Source organism: Pinus tabuliformis, chromosome 3_1, assembly GCF_031772625.1.
Source record: "Pinus tabuliformis cultivar Carrire ecotype Pingquan chromosome 3_1, CPIR1, whole genome shotgun sequence".
Taxonomy (NCBI): domain Eukaryota; kingdom Viridiplantae; phylum Streptophyta; class Pinopsida; order Pinales; family Pinaceae; genus Pinus; species Pinus tabuliformis.
This window is the reverse complement of record NC_142301.1, coordinates 467,429,588-467,445,633: the sequence shown is the minus strand read 5'-3', so window position 1 is coordinate 467,445,633 and position 16,046 is coordinate 467,429,588. Positions and strand designations below refer to the sequence as shown.

The 16,046-nt window shown below is 38.5% G+C and overlaps 1 protein-coding gene across 1 annotated transcript in view; it reads left to right on the top strand.

Annotated features, from left to right (window-relative positions):
* Positions 1-16,046, top strand: part of LOC149187792 (peptide deformylase 1A, chloroplastic-like) — a 241,875-nt gene that overhangs the window by 206,505 nt on the left and 19,324 nt on the right. The window lies entirely within an intron of this gene.

Here is a 16,046-nt window from a genome sequence, read left to right as displayed (position 1 = left end):
GACAGGGCAAAAAACGAGAGGAGATGTACAGACACATATACAATAGAGAGAAATTGAGAGATGTACACAATAACTATGCAATACTGCCTTATTGATCACAATATACATATACATATACAAGGATAGTTGAAACAGTCAACTTCCATTAAATATCTACCACCACATTTTTTTCGAAGGAAAAAAATTCATTATAATCATAATTAAATTATACATGTTACTGTCCCATTAGGACTGGACATAACTAGTAAATCTGTCATTTACTGACCTTAGATTCACCTTCTTACAAAATCTGGACTTCCCTTTTACCGAATAAACTAAAAAACAAATCTACTACTGCTTGTACTGACATAATGGATACATGACTGTCATTAAACCAGATGGGATCTGACCCTACAAAGGGTATTAATACATTAGATTAATAGAAAAGCAACTGAATTTAAACATTGCCAAATAGGTTAAACAAGCTAAAATGGAACTACATAGCTCCAGATTCTTGCCCAGCCTTGAATTCATAAAGGCCAAAGGGGGCCAAGGGCACCTACCTGGCTACCACCACATTTATCTACAAACACAATCAAAATAAATCTGTCCACTGAAAAATACCACCAGTGGGTTGGAGGTACAATTGTCCATTTTCAACACTATATCACTAACATCCAACTAGTGAGGACTCCATAACAAATACACATGCAAATAATTATGAAACTACCAATCCATCTAACCACCGGTAGTATTGCTCAACACTAACAACATTATTGAACTGCATGCACCTCCTCCTCTAGTCTGGACCCCCACATGTGCTCTCCAATAGGTCTTCCATCTCTTCCACTAGTGGAAGCAAAGATTTACAATTTGTCCACCAGGGAAAAACACACCTAAGCTAACCCTTCAAGCACCCAAATGGTTCTTGATACTTGGAGTAGAGCTTAGTCAACTTTCTAAATATGCATTGCCTCTTCCTCTCACCTTTTCATTTTTTGCTATTCTTGCAATAGAGAATCAAACAATTGCAATTTGCAACACATTTCAAATAAAAATCATTTCACTTAAACTCTAATAGAACAAGTACCACTCAGTTATCGGAGTCCTATAGATAATTGTTAATTTTAGGTATGTTCTATGCTTAGGGAAATTTATTTCAATTTTCACAGTTAGCTCCATATCTTTTCCAGATTAGCAATCACATCTGCATTAAAGTAAACTGCAGATAGAACATAAACATAAATCGCAGAAGACAAGCCAAGATAAGAGGACACAAGATGTGGCGCTAGCCAGGGACAAACCCCAATATGGGGAAACCCTTGATCAATTCTTCTTAAATGTTCTTCAATAGTTCAACAGAGAGAGAGAGAGAGATAGTACGTTTACAACAGAAGTCAACACTTCGACTTATCTAGATAAGAGCATAGCTCATCTCTAAGAAGATGATACATGAGATTAGTTGAAGACATGCTGCCTCAACTAATTCTCCAAGGTGACTCCTTCACCTATCGTTGTGCTGCATTTCGTCATCATGCTGCACCTCACCGCGCTGCACCATGTTGCACCCATCATCTCTATGCTACATCTCATCACGCTTCATTAATCATGACTGTACCCATCAATGTACTGCATTATGTGCCATTGCTGCACCATGTTTCCATCTTGACCTATGTGTTGGCTGCACCTTGCTTGCTTGTTGTCCTTAGCATGCTTGTTGTCCCTCGCATGCTCGCTGTAACATTGCATGCTTGGTGTATTCACTGCTAAGTACCATACAATTTTCCCATTGTTAGTTAGCTGTCCCTTGCATGCTACTCTCCTTCGGAGATAGATGCTCTGGTTGTTTCGACAGTTCTCGTAGTTCCGACTATTCTCGGTAGTTTTGATAGTTCCGGTTGTTGCCGACAGTTCCGACAGTCTTGGCAGTTTTGGCTTTTTCGGCAGTTCCGGCTTTTCCAGCAGTTCTGGCAGTTTCGAATTTTCCGGCAGTTCTGAATCTTCCGTCATTTTCAGCTTTTCCGATAGTTTTGACTTTTCCGACTTTTCTAGCTTTTCTGGTAGTTTCGTCTTTTTCGGCAGTTTCGGCTTTTCTGGCAGTTCTAGCTTTTCTGGCAGTTCCGGCTTTTCCGGCTGTTCCAGATTTTCCGGCTGTTCCGGATTTTCCGGCTTTTCGGCTTTTCCGATAGTTCCAACTTTTCTGGATTTTCTGGCAGTTTCGGCTTTCTGTCATTTCCTGCTTTTCCATCTTTTTCGGCAGTTCCGACTTTTCCGGCTTTTTCGGCAGTTCCAGCTTTTCCGACAGTTTTGGCTTTTTCTGCTTTTCTGGCATTTCCGGCAGTTCTGGCTTTTCCAGCTTTTTTGGCTTTTCCGGTAGTTTCGGCTTTTCTGCCCTCTGGATCAGGGCAACGCTATTCCTTATGATTTCTCCTCCTATTAAAACCCAAAGACAAGTAGAGAGAGGAAGAGATCCCAAGTGTGTTGAAATGACTTGAAGGCCACCTTTATTTATCCTAAAACGTTGAGCACATGTGGGGTTTATTTGGTTTCTGGCCGACCTTGATGAATTGTCTTATAACGCAAATAAATTCATAACTCCGTGAATACTTATCGGAATCGGATGATCTTTAGATCAATCCTACACATATCGATGAGAGGGATTCAAGAAAAATATCAACTGCCATAAATAAGATGACCCACATGGATTTTGGCCCTAGTTGCCAATTTTAACACTCCCTCTCAATTAGGGAGAACTCCATCCATTGATCCATATGTTCGATTGTACTATATCTGCCATCAGTGCCCTGCATTGCTATGCTCTGCCAAACCATGAAGAATAAGAATTGATTGAGAATGTCACATACCATTCTCCACTGACTCGAAGTCAGTTTCATCTGAAGAGAGTGTGTCACATCACTCTTACTGACTCGAAGTCGGTTTTATTGATCCCAAATCAATATCACAAGAGAGTGTCTCAAACCACTCATACTGATCCCAGATTAGTTTCATTGATCCGAGATCAATGTCACAAGAGAGTGTCTCAAACCACTCATACTAATCCCAGATCAATGTCACAAGAGAGTGTCTCAAACCACTCATACTGATCCCAGATCAGTTTCATTGAGCCCAGATCAATGGAGGTCATCCTAGCATAGGTAGTATGGTAGATACAACGATGCTTCCATCGATAGTACTGCTATGGTCCCTATCCTCATTTCCCTGCTCATTGATCAGATGAGAGGTACTTCCCATGAGTCCCAAACTGCATGGGTAGGATGCCTCGATTGGAGAACTAATCATCCTGTCCACAGTAGAACGAATCATCCTGTTAGTGGATGCCACTGAGAACTAATCATCCTGGCCCACAAGAGAACTAATCATCTTGTTCCATAGTCGCCACGGAGAACAAATCATCATGGCCCACGGGGGAACTAATCATCCTGTTCCATAGTCGCCACGAAGAACAAATCATCCTGGCCCACAGGAGAACTAATCATCTTGTTCCACAGTTGCCATGGGAGAACTAATCATCCCAGCCCACAGGAGAACTAATCATCCTATTCCACAGTTTCCATAGGAGAACTAATCATCCCGGCCCACAGAAGAACTAATCATCTTGTTCATAGCGCACCACCAAGGGAGGGTGAGTCGCCCTGTGGTTGTATGTTGCTCTAGTAAGTACCGCAAGCCCCCCAGAGCTCTAAGAGCTTAATGCATGCAACATGCAAGACCCTTATAAGAAGGTCTCTCAACGACTCCAAAGACGTTCGAGAAAGTCATAGATTTGACCTTTCCCCGTGGCTTTTACAAAATGTTTGCGACCTGTACATCAGTCTCAATGCGATGGAGCCTCCTCCCTCATGGACTTACCATATTACAGATAAGGCAGTATTTGATGTCTATCTGCTAGAGCAATCATCGAATATGTGATTCCTCAATAATTGAATCCCCCCTCTAGTTGTCACAGAGAATCACAGTGGTATTCATCATGTGTACAAACAACTCACTTAAGAGCTTCTGCAACCATACAGCTTCACACGAGATCATACTCGTAGCTACGTATTTGGTTTTGGCGGTGCTTATAGCAACCGACTTCTGCTTCCTGCTCATCCATGATATCGAAGCAGAATCCAAAGAGAACCAACACTGAGAAGTGCTCTAGTGATCCTCTACATTGCCTGCCCAGTTAGCATTCGAATAATCATGCAGTTTCATATTTCTAATAGTGTATCTCAATCCATGAGAGATTGTGCCTCGAAGATATCTCAAAAGATTCTTGGCACTAATTAGTGATGCTCAACCAAATATGAGCTCACCATGCTAACTGAAAAACATATGTTTAGACGGAAGTTCACCCAGAACATCAACGCGAATGAGTTTATGAAACTCAGAGACATTTTCCAAATCTGGTATAACATCACTACCATATAACTTCTGAAAGTTAAGATCCTTGAGGTAGTCACAGGTTTGCAGTTTATCGTTCCACATCCGGAATCCAACTCCCTCTTACTTCTACAAATGAGAGGGTCTGCACATGTCAGAAATAGGTTGTCCTCATAAGGTGCCGGTATGAGAGGTCTATCATCCACAACCTTCGAGTAATGGTTTGGATCGGTTTCACTCCTAGTGAATCTCACTATCAAACAACTATCAATCCTCTCATATTATGCCCGGGGTGTTTTGCTTCAAGCCATAGAGGGCTTTCTTCCACCTGTATACATGAGATTTCCGATCATGAATCTCAAACTCCTCGGGTTGTTCCAAACTTGTGGACCTGCTGCATGAGGGGAATGGTCCCCTTATAAGTTTTTCCTTCGGTACGTCTCAGACATGTACCTTCATGCTCTACTTGAATTCAGACATGCCTATCACCATTTGACTCACATCAGGTAGGGCCCCATAGGTAGACCTCCGGTGTTATAGATGCGATATGTCAATTGACATGATCCCCAACGGACCATCCTGAAACTTGATACAAATTGCCAACCCTGAACCCATGAGAAAAAGCATCTTTAAAACTTATATTCTTTAACACGTACCTTTCCATTGATGAATGCCACCCTGAAACCTTTGACTTCCATTTCCGAGATGGACACCAGGTTCTTCTTGCGACTAGGTACATAAAAGAGATTCTGTAAATGAATCGAGTTACCCTTATTCAATTGAGAGTTAGCATTCCCTACACCCTTTCCGGGATAGGTGGCATCGACTCCAAGTATAATCCCATGTTTTTTTCCATCTCTACCAAATTAGAGAGTGCACCCATCTATCCGATGAAGTGCCTTGAAGCACAACAATCTATAAGCCAGATTCACAAAAAAGCTGAAGGAGAGGCCCAATACAAGATAATGTTTCTTTATCTTATCAGAAACAACATTTGATTCTTCATACCTGGGGTTCCTTGCTTTCTATGAAGATTCAACCATTTCCTTGATGACCTGCATTACATGTCATTCCTTTGATCATTGAAGATGCCCCTAGAATGATTGTTATCATCATCAAGTGATGTGTCCCTGCCATTTGGACACTCCTTCGCATAATAGCCGAACTAGTTATTTCCCTTTCCTTCCACCCTGAGATCCGGTCTTCCAATGAAGTGATCTTTAGGTAGGCCATATTCCGCTACGCCATTCTGATAATATTCTCTGCTTTGACTTCACCCTTGGTGAATTTGAAGAGGGATGATGAATCCACTGATCCTTTTGTCCTTTCCCAACTGTCTTCAGTGATTGCTCTTTCACTCTTGCTTGGGCATTGTCTTCACCTCAACTCCAATACCATGTTAATTTTAGGTATGTTCTATGCTTAGAGAAATTTATTTCAATTTTCATAGTTAGATCCATATCTTTTCCAGATTAGAAATCACATCAGCATTAAAGTAAACTGCAGATAGAACATAAACATAAATCGCAGAAGACAAGCCAAGACAAGAGGACACAAGATATGGCGCTAGCCAGGGACAAACCCTAATATGGGGAAACCCTTGATCAATTCTTCTTATTTGTTCTTCAATAGTTCAGCAGAGAGAGAGAGAGAAAGATAGTATGTTTACAACAGAAGTCAACACTTCGACTTATCTAGATAAGAGCATAGATCATCTCTAAGAAGATGATACATGAGATCAATTGAAGACATGTTGCTTCAACTAATTCTCCAAGGTGACTCCTTCACCTATCGTTGTGCTGCATTTCGTCATCATGCTGCACCTCACCGCACTGTACCATGTTGCACCCATCATCACTATGCTGCATCTCATCACGCTTCATTAATCATGATTGTACCCATCATTGTACTGCATTATGTGCCATTGTTGCACCATGTTGCCATCTTGACCTATGTGTTGGCTGCACCTTGCTTGCTTGTTGTCCCTAGCATGCTTGTTGTCCTTAGCATGCTTGTTGTTGCATGCTAGTTGTCCCTTGCATGCTAGCTGTAACATTGCATGCTTGGTATATTTGTTGCTAAGTACCATACAACTGTCCCAATGTTAGTTAGCTGTCCCTTGCATGCTGCTCTCCTTTGGAGACAGATGCTCTAGCTGTTTCGATAGTTCTCGCAGTTCTGGCTATTCCCCGTAGTCCCGACAGTTCCGGTTGTCACTGGCAGTTCCAGCTTTTTCGACAGTCTCGGCAGTTCCGGCTTTTCCGGCAGTTCCAGTTTTTTTGGCAGTGCCGACAGTTTCGACTTTTCCGACTTTTCCATCATTTTCGGATTTTCTATCTTTTCCGGCAGTTCCGACTTTTCCGGCTTTTCCGGCAGTTTCATCTTTTCCGGCAATTCTGAGTTTTTCGGGCAGTTCTGGCTTTTTCGACAGTTCTGGCTTTTCCGACTTTTCTGGTAGTTTCGGCTTTTCTGACATTTCCGGCGTTTGCGGCTTTTCTGGCAGTTCCGACTTTTCTGGCTTTTCCGGTAGTTCCGGCTTTTTCAGTTTTTCTGGCAGTTCCGATGTTTCCAACATTTCTAGCTTTTCTAGTAGTTCCGGCTTTTTCGGCTTTCCGGCAATTCCGGCTTTTCTGCCCTCTGGATCAGGGCAACGTTATTCCTTATGATTTCTCGTCCTACTAAAACCCAAAGACAAGTAGAGAGAGGAAGAGATCCAAAGTGTGTTGAAATGACTTGAAGGCCACCTCTATTTATACTAAAATGTTGAGCACATGTGGGGTTTATTTGGTTGCTGGCCGACCTTGACGAATTGTCTTATAACGCAAATAAATTCATAACTCCATGAATACTTATCGGAATCGGATGATTTTTAGATTAATCCTACACCTCTCGATGAGAGGGATCCAAGAAAAATATCAGCTGCCATAAATAAGATGACCCACATGGATTTTGGTCCTAGTTTCCAATTTTAACAATAATGTAATAATTGCTTTAATAAATTAGCTATTAAGAAAGTTTGGTGGCACAACTTTATGAGAGAGTGAAATGAAAGGAATCAACCCCATTGTATCAAATGACTAGATGATCTTAGAAATATATATTACCTTCTGGATCTGCACACAAGTCCAATCTTCCCAGTACAGACCTTAGTGTAACTCTTGGAAGTTTTACCCACTGTCACCTCAATAGAACCTCCATTCACTTTAGACGACCTATCCTCTAGCACAAGGGGGGTTTACCTAGATCAAATCACTAATCTATTGATTAGCATGGGTCTGGAAATCATATTAGTGATTTGTATATTTAACAATCTTATTTATATAAAGGGTGAGAAGACAAGAGAGAGTGCTTTGTCCTTTGGGAAAATGGATGAGAGATGGACAAAGCATACTGGATCAAGTTTGTAGTACAAAGGAGAAATCAACACCCTTATTATTAAGCATTTGCCCAAAAAATTGAATTTGAAATGATAATTTAGGAGTTGCTAGTTCTTGGTGTCGTCCACCCTAATACTAGTCCTTATTCATCCCCGATTATTTTGGTACTCAAAAACTAAGTCACTAGGAATATGTGTCCTAACTTTCTCTCTCTCAACAAAATAACCCTTCAAGGATAAGCTCCCCAATCTAGTCACTACCAATCTTTTGGATGAGCTCAAAGGAACTCAATTCTTTACCAAACTTGGTATCTTTTCTAGCTATCACCACATTCATATTTCCAAAACCACATTTCTCACTAATGAAGGCCATTATGAGTTCTTGGTAACACCCATTGCCATTTACAATGCACTTTCCACCTTCTAAAGTCTCATGAACGACATTTTTCAACCCTTTCAACAAAATTTTGTCCTTGTCCTTTTTTATGACATCTTGATATACAATAAAACTTGACATTCCCATGTCACCCATGTGGATAAAGTCTTACAACTCCCTTCTCATCATCAAGTCTTTTAGAAGAGGTCCAAATGTGCCTTTCATGTCCTTGAGGTAGAATATTTGGGTCATATTGTTAATAGTGATGGTGTATGAGTGGACCATGAAGGATTGGTACTACAAAAAATTTGTCAAGAACTATGGCAATATTGTTTCTCCTTTTATAGCCTTGAAACAATTGTTTTCAGTTGGAATATAGTCACAAATTAGGTCTTCCAAGATTTTAAAAATGTTATGTGTGCAACCGTAGTAATTGCTGTTGGGTAATGTAATTATGTGTTAAATTACTTAGCATTAAGTTATCAATCTAGGTTCGTACACTTGTGAAGCACACTTGCACAATATATGCTAAGAAAGTGACTTTCAATTTTTAAGGGAAATATAACATATGAAAGAAATTGCAAGATTAAAATAAAATCCTAATCATGAAATGGTATCTAAAATGAGCACACACTTTCTTATTTTATGAAAGCATAATTACAAATTGTTCTAGTGTTGATGATACTGGAAATCTGTCAACCAAAGGGGTCTCCCTGATGAAAAGTCCCAATTAGACTTCGCACCGTTTGGTGTGGGAGCCCTTCTGGAACTAAGGCCTGACTGCCATATATTCTTATAGATTTCCCTTTGCTACAAATTTCAGCACAAGTGAGCAATGTACATGTGCTTTCATATTAGCAAGTGAATGTGCCTTGTCGAATGTTCAACTACGGAATGTATCATGGTTCTTCTATTGAAAAAGGGAGAAAAGTGAGCTTTTAAAAGACAAGTAATAGTACTAATCTAATAAAGACACATGGGCATGTACATATGAATGAATCGTTGGAAAACTAGCGAAATAGTTCACATAGAAGCAATGATTGTTAAAACACATACAAAACACTTTCAACAAGATAAGTACCAAAGCCATCAAAATAGTTCAATTTCCTTAGTACAGATGAAAACAACATACATTGCAAACATTCAAGGAATAGTCTTACAATATTTACGACATACGCATGAAAGTGTGTTGGCTCAACGAGCTTCGTAATTAATCAAAATTTCCAAGATACATCAATACATAGAACACCACTAGCCCCAATAATAGACCATTAGAGCATCCACTTGCTCCTCCAAAGAACTATCTTTCTTTCTTATGCCTGGTAGGAGGAGCCAAGGTGAAAAGTCATTTACATGAGCAATGAGGGTGTATATATAACAAATGGGGTGATCATTCACCTCCCTTGTGACTCTTAAACTACACTCATGACTATTTGAATTCTCTATGGCCTTTCAACTCCTACATGACTTTTCACATTCTATACATGTCTCTTGGACTTCCACATTACATTACATTTCTCCAATAATTTTACATAATCCACAAATGATGTGGCAAATGCTGACTCGTGACAAGACATGACACGACACTGATGACATGGATTGCATGATGATGTGGCAGTATCAAGTCATTCTTTGTTGCTGCTTTATTTGTGTCTCCTAAAAGATGGAACATCTTCTTCTTCTTCCTCGTCCATAAGGCTTGAGGGGCTGAAGGGGTTAGGCCAGAGGCTTGAGCCTTGAGCTTGCCTATGACGTAGTTGAGGGGCTAAAGGGGTTAGGCCTGAGGCTTGAGCCTAAAGTGACTATGGAATGGATGATCACAAGATCCACGGTAGGTTCCAAAATTCAAGTGTAGACCAAATTTTGGAGAGTGTTTGTCGCAACGACAACAATTGGCGATGCACTGGTAGAACTCTAGTTTCTTTACCTTGGTCTAATATTTTGTGCAAGACCTAGTTTTTCAGGAAGTATTGATTCATCGTACATATTACTCTGGCTTCCCCACTTAACCCGGTTATAGATATAGTCCCCTTCATCTCTTTCTCGATTGAACACAATCATAAAGGAAACGATATCACAATGTTTTGAATCAGGAGAAGGGTAATGCTATTCATGAGCTTTAAATTTTCAAAGTATAGTTTTTCATCTCTGGTCTTGCTTCGCTGCAAGCAGGCCTGAACAATACTTGGGTGGAGTCACTTCAGGAACACAAACATTTCTCCGCTTCTAGCGAGCCTGGACAATACCTTGACGAAGTTGCTTGCTTCACCTCCTAGTGCAGGAAGCCTTCCTCTTCTTTCACCCTTTATTTATTTATTTATATAGGATTGTGCATCGACACTTATGCATTTCATGGGGCGGAACACAGATCTTGAATTATTGAGAGCAGAAGAGGTTTCTCCTTCAAAGAAGCATATATAAAACCTCTAATATTGGTTTGATCGTTTATATTTTCCCCTTGTCCTTCTCTACTTGGTTGGATCAATGTGGAAAACACCGAAACATAAATAACTGAACATAGGAACGAGGCTGCTAAAATGAATGTAGGTATCATGGTTTCACACAAGGCTATCATTGCACAAGGATCATATTTTCCATCAAAACATCATCGCCCAAAAGGTATGAACCAAGACGAAGAAGGACTAAAGGTTAGTCAAATTTGCAGTGTCGCAAGTCCCTCTTCTATTTTGCCACATTGTCTTTCAAGTTGAAGGGAACATCCTTCATACGAAATATTATTAAACAAAATGAAAGAAGGGACAAGACACAACAAGGAAAAAAAATCAAAAGGACAAAGAAAATGGAGGCTAACTGAAAACAAAATGCAAGACAAAATTAAGAAAAGACAAGAAAGAGAATAGAGAGTGAGTGTAATATAAGTGTGCAAGGGAAGACTAATATGCAACTAGACCTACTACTAACCTAACTAGCTGGAAGGTCAGGGTCAAGTGTAATGAAATTTACAATGTAACCACTATAACTGCTACCGACATGAATGCACAAAGATACAAGCGATTAAAACAGATATAAAACAACATGCAATAGAAAAGATAAGCGCTTGAATAATTTGCACAACAAATTGGAGGTCTTTCTTTCTAGCAGAAAGATATGTCATAGCCACTACTTCTAACCATCTCACACTCTTACCTTTTCAGTGAATATTGTAATTAAACAAACCTTGGAAGCTTCTCGCGAATGCATCTTCATCTATACTATTCTCCTTAACAAGCATGATAAAAGATAAAAGATCGAAACTTGTTATTTGCGATGGAGCTTGCCAGGTAAGATTGCTCCAACCACTCAACGATTGGATCATGAGATTTGAAACAATCCTCTTGAGAACCCTGGAATATTTGAAAAGATGAATTTTGAATTAAAAGTGCAGGATCAAGATGAGAATCTTGTGAAGGAAAATGAATTTGATCGTGTTCAGAAGGCTTGTCAAGATAGTGAGGACCTGATATAACCATTAGTGAAGGCTGAAGTGCTTTAACTACTTGACAAGTACATGAATAGTGAGATAAAGCATACATATTTATCAGTATGAAACAATTGCCATCAGATATACTGGTGAGAAAATGATAAAACAAATGACAATTAATATTATGATCATATGGACCATTTATGGCATGATATTCTTGATTAGAAGACAACAAAGATAGGTTAGTTGAATAGTTTGCAAATGTCTTGAACAAAAGAATAATCTCCCTTGCATGATAAATATAATAAACCATTTCTTTGTACCTGGTTACACACTGCACTAGCATCGTAATCATCGAAAGAAGTAAAAAGGAATGCCATTATAGCAAACACATGAAACCAGTAAGGATACAATGAACAGAGAAGAATTTGATTCGTGCAATAGCTCATGCATTCACTAGCACTCGAGGATTTCAGGTATGATGAAGAAACAGATTAACCATATAACATTCACAAGAAAATTCAGGCGTTGACTATTCTGAAATGCATCTAATAATCATGATTTCTTCAACCAAATGTAGTCTTTGGAATGATCAACTTCACAGATCCATGCTTCTATGAGAGATACATACTCCAAACCCAAGTTAAGTACAAGAGTCTGGCATGGAGAATAATCAATTAAAATAGAATCTTGAATCCAATTAGAAACCAAATCTTGAAAATTCGAAAGACTATATCTGAAATACCACACATCTTTCAAGAATGAATTTACATCCAGTGTAACCATAAAAAGAAAAGAGTTTTGAGAGAAAAACCAAATTTGACCTAATTCAGGGATCTTATCAGAGTCGTGAGATCCTAATATAACCATCAACAGAAGTTGAAGTGCCTCGACTTCTTGACAAGCCCCCAAAATTTTAAGGATTGTAAAATCAAATTTTGAATATTGAATCAGATCATGCATGCTATGAGGATAGATGCTTCCACTGATTTCAGTGAGACCACTACTAACTGGACGACAGGCATCTCCGTCAGTGATTTGATCGAGTTTTAAAATTTCAACAACCAGATTACTCAAGTCAAAAGATTCTTCTGATCACGAATCTAGAGATGTATGATCAAAGTTTTTTTATGAGCACGCTAATTTGAAGTTTTGTCTTCATGCAAAACAAGAGGATGATGAGGGATGGAAAGAATACTCAATAATTCCTTTTCTGTTGGAAATATGTAACTAGGTTCGGTCTTCATAATTGTACTTGAAGTCAAAATGTAATATATTTGTTAAAAGAAAAGCAAAAAGAATTTTCATTATTATTGAATTACTTATTAAAGCATGGGTTTCATGCTTGGGTCAAATATATAGGTCAAGCCTCCATTGTAGGCTTTAGGTTATTGTCTTAATCAATTTGTGAAGACTCCTCCATCAAGTCAAAGTCTCATTGCTATCAAACAAATCTTCATCAAGTCAGCCTACCAGTGGGTCTACAAGTCGGCCTAACCTTATGTGGAGACCTCTTTAAAGTACCCATGTCAACTTATTAACTATGGAGAACAACTATAAATATGAGGGCATCCCTTGGTCCACAGTTCAGTGATACACATCACATAAATCACAAAAGAATGAGTTTAGAGATCCCTGAAGAGAAGCCCACACTTTTAGAGATGATTTCGGTGATTACAGTTAGATAATTTTGGTGATTTTTCAGAGACAAATGGTTCGATGTCAATCCTAGAAGTTTAGGTCTCAGAGAGATAGTCTCAGTGCCATTATAGTGTGAAGTTCGGACAAGAATCTCAAAGGAAACTTTTCTATGTCAATACAAGAGCTTATATGGGATACATACATACTCTCGATGCTATCACAGTCAGGTAATACAGATTGGGGTTCAGTCTACCCCAATTTCGGTGCTACCATACCACCGTCACAGTGCAGTCACTGTCTTGGTGTAATTACAGTGATGAGGGTTTAGTGTCACCACAGAGAGAAGGGTTCGGTATTCTCACAGTGAGAAGGCCTCTGTGCTCTTACAATGAGAAAGTCTTAGTGATATTACAGTGATAAAATCTCAGTGGCATTATAGTGACAAGGTCTTGATGGAATTATAATAATGATGTCTTCGTGTAAACATAGTAACAAGAATTCAGTGATAATACAATGACAAGTAAAAGGAAGGATGACTTGATGGAGGTAGTCTTGAGTCTAAGTTGTAAGGGTCTTGGTTGTCTCATCTTGAATCTACTGAAGGAAGAATTTTGACTGGGTTTTCCCCTAGAGTGGGGTTTTTCCTTGGCAGCATGCCTATATCTTGTGTTCTCTTCTATTTGTTGCTTGGCATTAGTCTTGATGATAATAAAAGATAATAAATAAGAACTAATAATAAAGATGAAAACATCACAAGATAATGTCATAATAAGGAAAATCATTTAATTGCCACCTCTATGGATTTTCCAACATGGTATCAGAGCTATGGTGAAAGGTAGTTTAAATAAGGGAAGTTTTGGGCTAATGAAACTAAACTATAGTGAGCATATTAAAGACACCAAGAAGGAGGAGGTTCAGATGTCTCATTAAAACAGTAAGATCATTCCAAAGAATGGGATTGTAGAATTTCAGTGAATGCACAATACAACAAAGGAGTAACTTCCCTATCAATTGCAGAAAGTTTCTTGGCATATAAGTGTGGAATGACAATAAAAACAAGCGACAAAATTTCGGTTTATTACAGTGAAGAAAAATCGAACCATGAATTGAAGTTTTGTATGGATAATCATTGCTTGGGCTATATCTACAACAAGGACTGGGTTACTATCTCTATAATGACGAAGACGGGGATGACACTACAAGTATATAAATACAACTTTGTCATAAGTTATCGAATAGAACTAAAGCATGAAGTTGTGTCATCTCATCTGAAGTCTGTCCTATGGTCTTGAGGATCTGGTTAGATAAGTCCGAAGCACAAGGTAGCAGCCTAAGGAAAATCAAGTAAGTATTAAGATGCACTCAAAATCAGAGGTATGTAATTCACAAGGTACGTATGTGTTTAAATTTCTATTATCTTGAATGGTTGAATAAAGAACTCCCTAGATACCATATAAAAAACCTCATATTAGAACCTTAATACTTGTTCTCTAGAGTTCACAAAAAATCTAGGATGTCAAGTAAAAGGTCCTACGAATGATTGAGAAGATGAACATCTTATCATAGAATTCCATCCTCCATGATTGTGTCAAAGATCTAACTTGAAAAATTAAATTATGTCCTTGGTATCACATGTTGTGTTTGTAAGTATGTACTACATGTATAAAAGATGATGGCTTAGTACAAAGAAGACACTTCAAGGAATCCTTCCAAGGTCTATTAGGGAAACATCTGCTATATTTTCAAGGTGTATGGAAGAAGGCCTCCCAAGACAAGGTTTGTCAAGGAACAAATATACGCCTTAAACTACAAAACATTGATTTTCTTTATAATAGATATTTATTCATTTGATAATCGATTATCTTGTTTTGGGTGATTCATCACTCGATAAATCTACACCACCCCCCCCCCCCCCTTATATTCTTAAAGGACTTTATAGTGCCCTAGACAGGTTCTCTAGAAAATCCTAACCTAAGGGTATGCTAATGTTAATGTATGAAACCCTAAAATTGCTTAGGATTATTGAGAATTGCTATCTGAAGTTTTTGTTGATGATGTCATGTTTGGGGTTGTGGTATGATCATGAAACCCTAACTTGTTAGGGTTGAAATGATGTTGACTGAAATCCAAAACCTTTGATGTTTTGGTATTTTAGGGTTTTCTTTGCTATGTTATGAAACCATAGATATTCAGGGTTTGGTTGGGTCTATAAGCAAAACCATTGTTATGTATTTAGAGTCATAGGACTGAAACCCTAGGTATGTGTTCATTTGGTTGAAACCCTAACATGTTCTAGGTCAGAATATGTCCAACATATTAATATTGCCTGACATATGATGTGCTTATGATATGCTGATGAATTCCAAGATATATGTGTTGAGCTAAGTGTTAATGGTCACGAGTCTTAGGCTTTGGAAACAAGCCCTAGTCAAAGTTTGATGGTCTAGGATGATGTTTGGAAAATCTAGGGTTTAACAACTAAACCCTAGTAGTAGTTAAATTCTCTAGTATATATAACAGTTTGGAATTTATGAATCTATATAGTGATTGTTGAGAATTTGTAGATGGAAATATAGGGTTTATATCAAACCCTAGTGGATGCTAGTCATGAGGTTGAATAAGCTGTGATTGGTTTTGATTGTTGAAGCTCATATATAAAATCTAGGATATGTATGAAATCTTAGTGAGGAGTCTAACATATGAATTCTGAAATTTGTGAGATTCATTGATTTGATTTGTTTCTAGGGTTTTCTATATGAAGGAACTTGTCGTTGAAAGAATATTGAAGACCTATGAATTTGATTTAGAATTTGCAACTAAACCTAGGAAAGAAGTTGAAGTATTGAAGTATAGTCTCTTGCTGATTATGT